General features: G+C 38.6%; 1 protein-coding gene across 1 annotated transcript in view; it reads left to right on the forward strand.

Annotated features, from left to right (window-relative positions):
• The window catches only part of FGD6 (FYVE, RhoGEF and PH domain containing 6), a 269170-nt gene that overhangs the window by 27049 nt on the left and 226003 nt on the right, over positions 1–16118 (forward strand). The gene's annotated exons all lie outside the window — the stretch shown is intronic.

A 16118-nucleotide genomic window follows, 5' to 3' on the forward strand; every position in this document is an offset into this window, starting at 1 on the left:
CTGCAGAGGCCCCCTCCTCCTTGTAAGGCTGTGACAGGAAGTAATGGACACTGAACAAATGTAGTATAATAAAATAAATAAAAAGTAAAATACATTTAAATAGATGAATAAAATATATTGCAATGATTCATTTTTTTATTACAACAATGAAACAGACTGTATAACTAACATCCCTTTAACTCATTACAGAATCCATCTAGTAAAGCGCTACATTTTATACTGGGCACCGCCATCTTGTAGCTTGTGTATTGTTGCATCCTGTGATAGAAGAGCACTTTCACAGATCTGTGCCTTGCACTTCAGTTTAGCTCACATTTTTGCAGTTTTTCTGCAAGTTTAAAAGTTACATAACAAATATAAGCTCCAAGATGGCAGCACCCACTGTGAAGATGCAGAACTTCACTAACTGATAATTATAAGGGGTTACAGTAAGAGAACAACTTTAAAGACAGCTGTAGGCACTCCAGGAAAAAATGCATGGTGAGTAGTAACTATGCTACTGTAGTTAAACCCAGACGTTTAATGTCCCTTTAAAGGGAAAGTCAATCCTAGCGTTTGTGAAATGCTAGGATTGACCATTGGAATAAATTAAAGGGACTTTAATTCATGAAGTATAAAATACTTCATGCAGAAAGCTCCTATATTTGTTTTAAGCATTCGCTGGGCTGAGCTACTCAGGTAGCCCACGGCAGAACATTGTTTTGCTTGAGAGTTGACATTTTCACCTCTTAGCTAATAGCCGTGTGGAAAATCCGGCTTGTTGCCCTGTGGCACCAGATTTCCTGCACGCTATTTGCTAAGAGGTAGAAACGTCACCTCTTAGCAAAACAGCGTTCTGCCTTGGGCTGCCTGAGCTGCTCAGCCTGGCAAACGCTTGAAACAAATAAAGGAGCTTTCTGCGAAAGTCCCCTTTATTTGTTCCAATGGTCAATCCTTGCATTTCACAAACGCTAGGATTGACTTTCACTTTAAGTTTTGACACAACAAGAGGTGCAGCAAATCAGAATTCATTGAATAGTAAAGTGTACTCACATGCCTCTGCTTACTATTAGCCAATCTGTTTCTTTTGTGGCGCGCCAATGCAATAAACACACAGAGAACAGAGAACAAACATTAACATCTAATTGTGTTTGTATAATTTCATATTCTTTTTATCTGCAGTGGAGTCTTAAACCTCTATGCAAATACTGTATATAATTACACCAGAGGAGAATAGTGATGTAAGATTACCATTATCTGCATGCTTTTTAAAGATCTGGCATAGCTGACATGCTCTGCATTATAATACTTGGCCTGTCATAAGCCTTTATGTGACCTCTGCTGCAGCTTTAAATAGATGGGTTAACCCTTCTTCAAACAGCTGTTTGAAACCTTAGCCATTCAATATTTTCATATCCCATTTCCTGCTTGTTAGTATTCCATGCAAATCTCAGAAACATTTTAGAAGGAAGCTGTTAGAGAGTGTTTGTGTATGTAGTGTGTGTGAGCACGCATATGAATTGTGTGTGTGTGTGTATATATATATATATATATATATATATATATATACATACTGTGTGTGTGTGTGTGTGTATATATATATATATATATATATATATATATATATATATATATATATATATATATATATATATATATATATATATATATATATATATATATATATATATATATATATATACACACACCAATATATATATATATATATATATATATATATATATACTCTTGAGAAACACCCTATTACATGCCTCTAGTTGTCACCCCAGACACGTGCCTTTAAATGGTACTTTGGCAGCTGCCCCTCTTTGGTTTATTTGGATTAAAAATAAATCAGTTGCAGATATAAATGTACTTAATTGATTAATTGCTTTAAATGTGATGTGTTAGTTTATAAAATATTTGATTAAAAATATTTGCTGTTAGGAAGAACTTTATTTTCCCCAAGCTACACAAACTGATGTCAGTGTATAATAGTGATGTATTATTAACAAGTTTGCACAGGCAGAGCTCATACGTGGACCCATCTGTATTTCTCTAACACAGTATTACCCATCCAAAAGCAAAAACTATTCAGAGAAAAACTTAGTACAGTGTTTTACTATATTCATAGATACCCTGCTTTTGCATAAGGGATTAAAGGACCAGTGTCGTGCGGATATAACATAACAACTTAAAGTGTTAGTAAACCTAAAATATAATGTTATATAATTCTGCACATAGTGCAGAATTATATAACATTATATTAGTGCTATCGTTATAAAACGTAATATTACCTTTTAATTTTTTATAAATATGACACTTTCTCAGACCCGCTCTCTGTACTCTGTCTGACAGAGCAGGAGCGAGCTGCACTTAGTGTTATGGCGCGGTCGGGCCGGGCTGTGACTATACAGCTGGCCCGATGCGCTGTGTAAATAAAACAGACCTGCTAAGCAGAGTACAGAGAGCGGGTCTGAGAAAGTGTCATATTTATAAAAAATTAAAAGGGAATATTACGTTTTATAACGATAGCACTAATATAATGTTATATAATTCTGCACTATGTGCAGAATTATATAACATTATATTTTAGGTTTACTGTCCCTTTAACCCAACTTAACTTAAGTACATAAAGACACCACAACAGTTGGAGGTAAGACCATGTAGGTCATTTATTAAACAAGAGGCACTCCTTGTATGGTTTTATTATAAAAAAACCATCAAGACCTTTTTTATAACTTTCAGCATTAACTTATTTACATGAATACATGTAAATGACCAAGAATTTTAATTTAACTTATAATCATTAGGCAGCAATTCAAAACTATGTAAACCGATATGAAGCGGGAAGCAGGCCCAGGCAAACTGACACAAAGCGGAGCCCTGCTACAACGCGGTACAAGATAGAAAGATGAATTTGAGCTGTTCGGCAAACCAGGGGGAGATTTCAATGGCCGTCACTCCTCCCCGCTTTCTATCTGCCGCCTGGGACGCTACCGCCCGCCTTTAGAGTGTGACACCACTCAAACCTTATTGGACCCCAGACCAGCTAGGCGAACACCAAGCCGGCATCGATGGGAGATGAAAATATTAAAGACCCTAGACTGACCCAAAAGACTATGGGTGTCCATTTATTAAAGTGCGGACGGACATGATCCGATATAGTGGATCATGTCCGCCGCACATCGATAAATGCTGACAGCGATTTATCATTACAATACCAGTCCCTGCAGAGCTAGCAGGGTGTGCCAATCAGCCCGATCATATTTGATTGGGCGGATTGCTGTCCACCGCCTCAGAGGTGACAGACGAGTTAAGGAGCTGTGACTATACAGCTGGCCCGATGCGCTGTGTAAATAAAACAGACCTGCTAAGCAGAGTACAGAGAGCGGGTCTGAGAAAGTGTCATATTTATAAAAAATTAAAAGGGAATATTACGTTTTATAACGATAGCACTAATATAATGTTATATAATTCTGCACTATGTGCAGAATTATATAACATTATATTTTAGGTTTACTGTCCCTTTAACCCAACTTAACTTAAGTACATAAAGACACCACAACAGTTGGAGGTAAGACCATGTAGGTCATTTATTAAACAAGAGGCACTCCTTGTATGGTTTTATTATAAAAAAAACCATCAAGGCCTTTTTTATAACTTTCAGCATTAACTTATTTACATGAATACATGTAAATGACCAAGAATTTTAATTTAACTTATAATCATTAGGCAGCAATTCAAAACTATGTAAACCGATATGAAGCGGGAAGCAGGCCCAGGCAAACTGACACAAAGCGGAGCCCTGCTACAACGCGGTACAAGATAGAAAGATGAATTTGAGCTGTTCGGCCTACTGCAAACCAGGGGGAGATTTCAATGGCCGTCACTCCTCCCCGCTTTCTATCTGCCGCCTGGGACGCTACCGCCCGCCTTTAGAGTGTGACACCACTCAAACCTTATTGGACCCCAGACCAGCTAGGCGAACACCAAGCCGGCATCGATGGGAGCTGAAAATATTAAAGACCCTAGACTGACCCAAAAGACTATGGGTGTCCATTTATTAAAGTGCGGACGGACATGATCCGATATAGTGGATCATGTCCGCCGCACATCGATAAATGCTGACAGCGATTTATCATTACAATACCAGTCCCTGCAGAGCTAGCAGGGTGTGCCAATCAGCCCGATCATATTTGATTGGGCGGATTGCTGTCCACCGCCTCAGAGGTGACAGACGAGTTAAGGAGCAGTGGTCTTAGGACTGCTGCTTCTTAATTTCCGCTTTAGCCGGAACTGAAGCGGAGTGGGTCTGAGGCAGCATCCGCTGCTTCATAAATAGACTCCTATAGGTTGACTAACCCTGTCCAGAGCCAGGGGAACTAAAGGCTACTAAACTAATTAAACTAAATTGCCGCTACAAAGGGTGGGAGAAGATCTGCGATGACCAGGAACAGAAAGAGGGCCTAAAACTCCCAGAAACCCCTTTTAACCGTAAGTAAAGACACCTTCCTTAGATCTGCAACAATGTTGCAAATCTAACTCTCAGCCCGCACTCACGCCTCCTCCCTGAATTCCTTAACCCTTAAGATGTTACTGGCTAATCTGGAGCCCTGCACTTTCATTCTCTGTAAGTAGGAGAATTATAGGGGCACTCAAACATGTTTATATGGAGGGCTGGGTTTGTGTATGTTTGTATTTAAGTGTATGTGTGTGTATATATATATATATATATATATATATATATATATATATATATATATATAATTTACAGTAGTTGATGCGTATTAAGTACTAATGAGGACTACACAATAAAACTGTGGCAGGCTGGAAGTAGCCCCTGGGCTGCAGTTTGGGCAGCAGTCCTCTGGAGAATAAACTGCACATGGACAAGAAGAAAGCAATTTAGATGTATTCTACATTCAATGTTTTAATCCTAGAAGAGGGTTACAGCTCATTGGGAGCTATTTAAAGAGAGGCTCCATCAATAATTTTGATGCCCAAAAAAGGGTTCTCAATGCTTAATTAGTTTAGGAAATACGCACTGCTTTAGTACATTTCTTAAAGAGACATGAAACCCAAAATGTTTCATGATTCAGATAGAGCGTGCAATTTTAAGGCTTCTCATTTTATTTCTATCATCACATTTACTTCTGTCTCTTTTAAAGAGATATAAAAGTCAATTTCACAGTATATGAACAATTATACATTGTAAAAATGCATACAAATATTTTAATATTTAACCCCTTAATGACAACTGACGTACCAGGTACGTCATGCATTAACTTACAGTTAATGACAATAGACGTACCTGGTACGTCAGTTGTCTAAGAGAGTGCTGGAAGCGATCGCAATCGCTTCCAGCAGCTCTCAGGGTATTGCAGTGATGCCTCCATATGGAGGCATCCTGCAATACCCTTTCAGAAGACTCCGATGCAGAGAGAGCCACTCTGTGGCCCTCTCTGCACCGGTAGCGATGGTGCCGGTTCGTTGGTGGGTGGGAGCGCAACAGGGAGGCGGGTGGGCGGCCCATCGCTACCCGGCATCCGGCTCCTGTAAGTGCAATGTGCACGCCGGGTGCCGGGAGCGTGCGGGGGCGCGCATGCGCGCGCGGGTGCGCGTGATTAGCTACCCACACTGACACCAATGAGGAGGGAAGAGGGGGGAAAAAATAAATATATAAGGATCTGGGAGGGGGAGGGGGTTGGGGTATTGTGGGGGGCTGCTACACTACAGAAAAATTTAAAATGGCAATAAAAGATAAAAAAAAACACTTTTTTGGGGGGCAAATTGGGTACTGGCAGACAGCTGCCAGTACCCAAGATGGCGGCAATTAGGTAGGGGAGAGGGTTAGAGAGATGGGGGGAGGGATCATGGAGGTTGGGGCTAAGGCAGGAGTCCATCACAGCTAAAACATTTTATTTATTTTTATTAAAAAAAAGAAAAACTCCTTTTATTTAGTACTGGCAGACTTTCTGCCAGTACTTAAGATGGCGGGGACAATTGTGGCGTGGGGGAGGGAAGAGAACTGTTTGGGAGGGATCAGGGGGTGGGATGTGTCAGGTGGGAGGCTGATCTCTACCCTAAAGCTAAAATTAACCCTGCAAGCTCCCTACAAGCTACCTAATTTAACCCCTTAACTGCTGGGCATAATTTACGTGTGGTGCGCAGCAGCATTTAGCGGCCTTCTACTTACCAAAAAGCAACCCCAAAGCCATATAAGTCTGCTATTTCTGAACAAAGGGGATCCCAAAGAAGCATTTACAACCATTTGTGCCTTAATTGCAGAAGCTGTTTGTAAATAATTTCAGTGGGAAACCTAAAGTTTGTGACAAAATTTGTGAAAAAGTGAACTTTTTTTTTATTTGATGACATTTGGCGGTGAAATGGTGGCATGAAATATACCAAAATGGGCCTAGATCAATACTTTGGGTTGTCTTCTAAAAAAAAATATATACATGTCAAGGGATATTCAGGTATTCCTGACAGATATCAGGGTTCCAATGTAACTAGCGCTAATTTTGAAAAAAAGTTGCTTGGAAATAGCAAAGTGCTACTTGTATTTATGGCCCTATAACTTGCAAAAAAAGTAAAGAACATGTAAACATTGGGTATTTCTAAACTCAGGACAAAATTTAGAAACTATTTAGCATAGGTGTTTTTTGGTGATTGTAGATGTGTAACAGATTTTGGGGGTCAAAGTTAGAAAAAGTGTGTTTTTTTCAATTTTTTCCTCATATTTTATATTTTTTTATAGGAAATTATAAGATATGATGACAATAATGGTATCCTTAGAAAGTCCATTTAATGGCGAGAAAAACGGTATATAATATGTGTGGGTACAGTAAATGAGTAAGAGGGAAATTACAGCTAAACACAAACACTGCAGAAATGTAAAAATAGCCATTGTCATTAAGGGTAAGAAAATTGAAAAATGGTCCGGTCATTAAGGGGTTAATATATATTTAATATTTAAAAAAAATATGATTTAAAACTCCCATTTTCAGACAAATTTACAGGGATTTGCTATTGCAGAGTAGTCCATGAATACACCCTTTGAAACACTTGATTGAATTTGTATCACTAGTCTCCCATTCTGTAATCAGTCAGAGGCTGCTCTTAGATGGATTGTAAGATTCACTGTATTCTATCTGGGGTGTTGAGGAAAAAAGCAAAATATGCAAAAGTAAATTATACAAATAGCACAGAAAATGTCATGTATACTGTTTTTTTGTTATTGTGCTTAATTAAACATTTTATGATTGATTTAGTTTTTTTTTTTCATTCGAAAATATTTTTGAAACAATTTTTATGTTTTGCCAGTATTTAGTAAGATCCCTCATTACAACATGCATCTGTCCTAGTTTAACAATATTTGCTATATCAGTTTAACATCCTTTTAAAGGAAATGTAACAGACCCCCCCCCCACACACACACACACACACAAATACACTTTTAATGTGTTCCTATTAATTCATTTTACCTCCTGGAGTGTATTAAAACAGCTGACTTTGCCTGTTAAAAATACCTATATACTGGAAATATTAGCTATAGAAAAGCTTTGTAAATAAGAAGCAGCATGTGACTTACAGGGTTAACAACCATGAACCAGTCACCAGTGTGTCACAAAAAGGGTTAACCAACCCTTTCCATTTTAATCAGTTTGTCACAGTCTAGCCACTCCATGCAAACCTGTGATTTAGTTCAGTGGGTGCAAGGGTTAACAAACGTTCTAGTCTGTACTAGACCTAGAAAAATGCCCCATTAATGCCACCTACACTAAACTATCTCTGCTGCCACCACTTTAAGATTATTTTATGGGAAATCCTAAGGAAAACCCCAGACTAACAGATTAAAAACCTCAAAAACACAATTTGGCAAAAAGCAATCTAAAAACTTAATAAAGGAACACTTATTATGAACAAAAAGGAGTCATGGTGCATTTATACATAAAAAAATAAAATAAAAAAAATAACAAACAAATACCTACAAAAGCAAAACTTTTTTTTATAAAATAGGAGTAAAAAACAGGACCTAATACTGTACTAGTTTAGAGCTAGAGCTTGGCAAGGAAAGATAGTTGCTTATTCTGTTCTTATGCAACCTCCCATGTAAAATGACAATATTACTTTGCTGAAATCACTGTTAAATACATTTTTTTCCTTAGGTCAGGTTTCTGATCAGGCCCCTTCCAGAGTTGGCAAGGAAGGTTGCTACACCCTTTTTTAGGGCAGGTCATTAAAACCCCTACAGTCCTGGCTGAAGTTATTGAATAATTTATATTTTTTTGTTCTGTACATCCAGTACATATACCCATATAAGCAAACCCCTTGTAACATCATGATGATTATCTTGACACCAAACAAAACTTGTCTGTCACATTTTGTCCCCCAATACCACAAATGTGATTAAAACATATCTTATGATATCTAATAGTGTCACCTCAGGTTGGTGTCTCCTAGGAACACTGTTTTCTGTCACTTATGTTGACAGCTTTGACTCATAAAAATCGATCTTCCGAAAGAGATGACTTTGGCTCACCAGGTGTGGGTAATAAAAAATAATTCTTCCCAAAATGTTCCCTTTATGATAGTTCTGAAAATAGCAGAGTAGAAAAAGCAAGGAAATAAAAAAACAAATAAATAACCCCTGACATCTTAAAATCGTGAGGTCTTCATGACACAGCAAAAGAAACTAACCCGACAGTTAGAGTGGGAGAAAGAGAGTCCAGCCCCAGGGGCGGAACTACCATTGATGCAGCAGGTGCAGGGGCACCAGGGTGCAAGTGCTGGGAGGAGGGGGGGGGGGCATAACAACCAGTCTATACACAGGAGTGTGTACAATCCTAATGCAGAGGAACCTTTTAGTAGTACAGGTTGCAGGTCCCTGTTACCTATTTAGCTATTTATACTCAAAATCATTATACAGAATGTATAGTATTGCTACTTAGTTAACTGTGGGGGGCCCAAACCTTATTTTGCACCAGGGCCCTTTGTTGAGTAGTTCCACAACTGCCCAGCCCATTCCTTTCCATTCCATATACCTGCAGCATATTTTAATACAACAAAATACTATCAGCTGTTTGCCTGAGTACTTTAAAGGGACACTAAAGCATAAATTAAACTTTCATGATTTAGATATAGCATACAATTTTACAACACTTTCCATTTTAGTTTCATTATCAAAATGTACACAATCTTTTTATATGCACACTTCCTGAGCACCAGATCCTACTGAGCATGTGCAAGAGTACACATTGTATACATATATGCATTTTGTCACATGATACAGGGGGAGGGAAATGGAATTTCCCAGAAAAAAAAATCTACTACTCCATTTGAAATTCAAAGTAACTGCTGTTGCATTGTCTTTTATTTTGTATTTGTCAATTACACAGTTCTTCTGTATTTAATGGTCCTTTAACGTGCCTTGAAGACTTCAGATGTTGTGGTGATATAGTATCTCTCTCTGAGAGGTCAAAAGTACATTCCCAAGACTTTTCCCTGGAACAAGTGAGCAATAGAAGAAACGCAAACAAAGCACAATGGGGGCTACTTATCAAGCCGTCTACTTTTCTGGCTTCGCCGGCCCAATACGTCCGCCTAAGCTCGCCTACCTTCGCCGCCGCGGACCTTGAATACGTTTGCCTAAGTTATCAAATAAAGCTGTCAAAAAGCCGCGGGGCGATGAGCAGCGGACTGTGACAGTTATCACTCATCCGATCTCGCTGCCCTTCGGCTTTTTCCCAGCTTTATTGCTAGCCTGTCACTAAGCACTCACACTAAACTACACTGTTCTACCCCCTATACCGGCGCCCCCGGAGGCCCCCGCAACTAAATAAAGTTACTAACCCCTAAACCGCCGCTCCTAGACCCCGCCGCAAGTCTTATAAATGTATTAACCCCTAAACCGCCGCTCCTAGACCCCGCCGCAAGTCTTATAAATGTATTAACCCCTAAACCGCCGCTCCCGGACACCGCTGCCACCTACATTATACCTAGTAACCCCTATCCTGCCCCCCCTATACCGTCGCCCTCTATTATAAAATTATTAACCCCTATCCTGCTGATCCCGCACCTCTCCGCAACTAAATAAATAGTTTAACCCCTAAACCGCCGCTCCATGAACCCGCCGCAACCTATAATAAATTTATTAACCCCTATCCTGCCCCCCACTACGCCGCCGCCACTGTAATAAAATGATTAACCCCTAAACCTAAGTCTAACCCTAACCATAACGCCCCCCCTAACTTAAATATTAATTAAATAAATCTAAATAAATTAACTCTTATTAACTAAATGAATCCTATTTAAAACTAAATACTTACCTTTAAAATAAACCCTAATATAGCTACAATATAAATAATAATTATATTATAGCTATCTTAGGATTTATTTTTATTTTACAGGTACATTTCAATTTATTTTAACCATGTACAATAACTATTAAATAGTTATTAACTATTTAATAGCTTACCTAGCTAAAATAAAGAGAAATGTACCTGTGAAATAAATCCTAACCTAAGTTACAATTACACCTAACACTACACTATACTTTAATAAATTATTCCTATTTAAAAATAAATACTTACCTGTAAAATAAACCCTAAGATAGCTACAATGTAATTAATAATTATATTATAGCTATCTTAGGATTTATATTTATTTTACAGGTAACTTTGTATTTATTTTAGCTAGTTAGAATAGTTATTAAATAGTTATTAACTATTTAATAACTACCTAGCTAAAAGAAATACAAAATTACCTGTAAAATAAATCCTAACTTAAGTTACAATTAAACCTAATACTACACTATCATTAAATTAACTAAATAAACTACCTACAAAGAACTACAATGAAATACAATTACATAAACTAACTAAAGTACAAAAAATAAAAAAAGCTAAGTTACAAAAAATAAAAAATTAAGTTACAAACATGTTAAAAATATTACAACAATTTTAAGCTACTTACACCTAATCTAAGCCCCCTAATAAAATAACAAACCCCCCCAAAATAAAAAAAATCCCTACCCTATTCTAAATTACATAAATTTCAAAGCTCTTTTACCTTACCAGCCCTTAAAAGGGCCATTTGTGGGGGCATGCCCCAAAAAGTTCAGCTCTTTTGCCTGTAAAATAAAAATACAACCCCCCCCCAACATTAAAACCCACCACCCACATACCCCTAATCTAACCCAAACCCCCCTTACAAAAACCTAACACTAATCCCCTGAAGATCATCCTACCTTGAGTCGTCTTCACTCAGCCGAGCCACCGATGGAACTGAAGAGGACATCCGGAGCGGAAGAAGTTAATCCTCCAAGCGGCGCTGAAGAAATCTTCCATCCGATGAAGTCATCATCCAGGCGGCGCTGAAGAAGTCTTCGATCCGGCCGATGTCATCTTCAAAGAGGCGCTGAAGAGGTCTTCTATCCGGGCGAAGTCATCTTCCAAGCCGGGTCTTGAATCTTCCTTCCGCCGACGCGGAACCACCTTCTTCACCGACGGACTACGACGAATGACGGCTCCTTTAAGGGACGTCATCCAAGATGGCGTCCCCTCAATTCCGATTGGCTGATAGGATTCTATCAGCCAATCGGAATTAAGGTAGGAAAATCTGATTGGCTGATGGAATCAGCCAATCAGATTGAGCTCGCATTCTATTGGCTGTTCCGATCAGCCAATAGAATGCGAGCTCAATCTGATTGGCTGATTGGATCAGCCAATCGGATTGAACTTGAATCTGATTGGCTGATTCCATCAGCCAATCAGATTTTCCTACCTTAATTCCGATTGGCTGATAGAATCCTATCAGCCAATCGGAATTGAGGGGACGCCATCTTGGATGACGTCCCTTAAAGGAGCCGTCATTCGTCGTAGTCCGTCGGTGAAGAAGGTGGTTCCGCGTCGGCGGAAGGAAGATTCAAGACCCGGCTTGGAAGATGACTTCGCCCGGATAGAAGACCTCTTCAGCGCCTCTTTGAAGATGACATCGGCCGGATCGAAGACTTCTTCAGCGCCGCCTGGATGATGACTTCATCGGATGGAAGATTTCTTCAGCGCCGCTTGGAGGATTAACTTCTTCCGCTCCGGATGTCCTCTTCAGTTCCATCGGTGGCTCGGCTGAGTGAAGACGACTCAAGGTAGGATGATCTTCAGGGGATTAGTGTTAGGTTTTTGTAAGGGGGGTTTGGGTTAGATTAGGGGTATGTGGGTGGTGGGTTTTAATGTTGGGGGGGGGGGTTGTATTTTTATTTTACAGGCAAAAGAGCTGAACTTTTTGGGGCATGCCCCCACAAATGGCCCTTTTAAGGGCTGGTAAGGTAAAAGAGCTTTGAAATTTATGTAATTTAGAATAGGGTAGGGATTTTTTTTATTTTGGGGGGGTTTGTTATTTTATTAGGGGGCTTAGATTAGGTGTAAGTAGCTTAAAATTGTTGTAATATTTTTAACATGTTTGTAACTTAATTTTTTATTTTTTGTAACTTAGCTTTTTTTATTTTTTGTACTTTAGTTAGTTTATGTAATTGTATTTCATTGTAGTTCTTTGTAGGTAGTTTATTTAGTTAATTTAATGATAGTGTAGTATTAGGTTTAATTGTAACTTAAGTTAGGATTTATTTTACAGGTAATTTTGTATTTCTTTTAGCTAGGTAGTTATTAAATAGTTAATAACTATTTAATAACTATTCTAACTAGCTAAAATAAATACAAAGTTACCTGTAAAATAAATATAAATCCTAAGATAGCTATAATATAATTATTAATTACATTGTAGCTATCTTAGGGTTTATTTTACAGGTAAGTATTTATTTTTAAATAGGAATAATTTATTAAAGTATAGTGTAGTGTTAGGTGTAATTGTAACTTAGGTTAGGATTTATTTCACAGGTACATTTCTCTTTATTTTAGCTAGGTAAGCTATTAAATAGTTAATAACTATTTAATAGCTATTGTACATGGTTAAAATAAATTGAAAGGTACCTGTAAAATAAAAATAAATCCTAAGATAGCTATAATATAATTATTATTTATATTGTAGCTATATTAGGGTTTATTTTAAAGGTAAGTATTTAGTTTTAAATAGGATTCATTTAGTTAATAAGAGTTAATTTATTTAGATTTATTTAATTAATATTTAAGTTAGGGGGCGTTAGGGTTAGGGTTAGGTTTAGGGGTTAATCATTTTATTACAGTGGCGGCGGCGTAGTGGGGGGCAGGATAGTGGTTAATAAATGTATTATAGGTGGCGACGGTGTAGGGGGGGCAGGATAGGGGTTAATACATTTAATATAGGTTGCGGCGGGTTCAGGGAGCGGCGGGTTAGGGGTTAATACATTTATTATAGTTGCGGTGGGCTCCGGGAGCGGCGGTTTAGGGGTTAATATGTATAGAGTAGCTTGCGGTGGGCTCCGGGAGTGGCGGTTTAGGGGGTAATAACTTTATTTAGTTGCGGCGGTGTAGGGGGGGTCAGATTAGTGGTGTTTAGACTCGGGGTACATGTTAGGGTGTTAGGTGTAGACAGCTCCCATAGAAATCAATGGGATGTCTGTCAGCAGCGAACTTGTACTTTCGCTATGGTCAGACTCCCATTGATTCCTATGGGATCCGCCGCCTCCAGGCTGGCGCTTTGAAAACCAGGTACGCTGGGCCGTAAAAGTGCCGAGCGTACCTGCTAGTTTTTTGATAGCTAGCAAAAGTAGTGAGAATGTGCCGCACTTGTGTGCGGAACATCTGGAGTGACGTAAGAATCGATCTGTGTCGGACTGAGTCCGGCGGATCGAAGCTGACGTCACAAAATTCTACTTTTGCCGGTCTCGAGCCTTTGATAACTAAGGCGTATCAGCCTCGCCACAAATACGCTGCGGAATACGCAGCGTATTTGAGGTTGACGGCTTGATAACTACCCCCCAATGTATATTGAAGAACTGTTCAGTAGTATTCAGCCTTCCATGGGCTTCACTGATCATGATTAGATTTGCAGGCTCCTCACAGAAATAACTTTATATCAGCAGCAAGGATAAAAGGATTCCGGCCTTCAGAGAGACAGTATTTTGTAACCTGCATTGTATTTATACAGATCTGTTGATGTGTTTAGTGCTGTTTTTGTTAATATTGTTGCTATTCGTATTGTAGCTTTCGCACCCATTGTTTGCTAAATCCTGTTTTTACAAAATAGCTAAATAGATTTATTTACTTGCTAATCAGATCAAATACTGTAATGTAATATAAAGATGGGATTAAAAGCAGAAAATCTAATTTATAATAATATACCATTTAAAGAGACAGTCAAGTCAAAATTAAATGGAAATGAAACCCAAGCATTTTCTTTCATGATTTAAATAGAGCATACATTTTTAAACACCTTTCCAATTTACTTATATTTCTGTTTTACTTGATACTTTTGGTATCCTTTTTTGAAGGAGCAGCAGCAATACACTACTGGGAGCTAGCTGAACACATTGAAAACTAAAAATTTTGGTAAGCCAATGACAAGAGTAATTTATGAGCAGCCGTCAGCAGCTAGCTCCCACCTCCTGAGCCTATGTAGGTATGCTTTTCAACAAAGGATACCAAGCAAAGTAGATAGAAATAAATTGAAAAGTAGTAGTAGGTAAGCTGTATCTGAATCACGAAGGAAAACCTGAATCATATTTTTTTTCCCCCATTTTACTTCTGTTTATCAAATTATCTTTATATGCTGTGTTGAAAAGCAGGTAGGAAGATGTAGGAGTGTGCATGTGACTGGAGCAATCAATAGCAGCAGTTTTATACCTGTTATACATTTGCAAAAACAGTAGGTGGCAGCAGTGTTTCCTGACATGTGCTGTTTCAGATATGTGAATGCTACCTATTTAGATATCTCTTCAACAAAGAATACCATGATAGAAAAGTAAATTTGATAATAGAGGTTTTAAAATTGTATGCTCTGTCTGAATCATGAAATAACAATTTTGGGGTTTGTTCCTTTAAATGGATTGGATATAGCACAGACATTTAAACAACTATGCAAAAGTGATAACGAAAGTAAATTGTAAAGTTATCTCTGTATCCTTTGCTAAAGAGTAATCATAGGTGACAATAGTGGACCTACTCAACAGAGGGGCCCTAGTGCAAACCATTTTTTGGGCCCCTCAAAGTTAACTCATATACATGCTGCTCTGTATAATGATTTGAGGAATGATAGATGGACAGCCAAGCTGCACTAATTAAAAGCTCCCATGCATCGGGGTTGTACACATTCTGCACACATATATGTATAGCCTGGCTGCTATGGGCTATGGTGCCGCTGCGCCAATGGTACCCCTGATAGGTGAGCTCAGGAATGTGCACGTCTTTAGTCATCTGGCTTTTAGTGTTTGCAACAATATTTATAGCAATGTTATACGTAGTTGCAAATACTGCTGCCATAGACTGCTAAAGGCATGTGCTCCTCTTAAAATGAAGGTAAACTTTGGTGAATGAAAGACCGTTTTTTAAAAATACTATTAAAAACAGGGGCACTTTCATTCATCAAAGTTTACAAAGCAGCCGTTTTGATTAAAAACTTACCTTTTTTTCTTTTCACAGCCAGAGCAGCTTCCCCCTCCTGGAAATCCTCTCTTCACACCTCAGCAATGACTAATCCGGCTAACTCCAATCATGGCTTTCCCCCCAGGGTAGTCATTGCCTGAGGCCATGCTGTGATTGGAGGAAGCTGGATTAGTGCCTCTGTTTTTAATAGTATTTTTTAAAAACGGGCATTTCATTCATCAAAGTTTACCTTCACTTTAAACTCATGTCTGCCTATCTAGCTTCACTTCTCAACAAAGGATTCCAAAACAAATTTAGTAATAGCATTTGGGACGTTGTCTAAAATTGCACAATAAGGCCAAGATTTATCAAGGGAAGCCCCATCGGCTGCAGGTTAGCACAAGCAAACCTGCAGTCGAGATTTAAGATTTTTCAACCCTATTCTCCACCTGTTATCTTGCAAACATTATAATCTCCCTGAACGTTTCCGACCGGGGAGATTGACAGCCCCTGCTCACCGTGATTGGCTGCGCACGGATAGATGGTGGGGTTGCACACTAGCGCACGTGTGCAATGATAAATGCAGGCAGCGAAATCCTGCCCACCAGAGACGTTGCTAGG

This window comes from Bombina bombina, chromosome 6 (genome assembly GCF_027579735.1).
Source record: "Bombina bombina isolate aBomBom1 chromosome 6, aBomBom1.pri, whole genome shotgun sequence".
Lineage (NCBI taxonomy): Eukaryota > Metazoa > Chordata > Amphibia > Anura > Bombinatoridae > Bombina > Bombina bombina.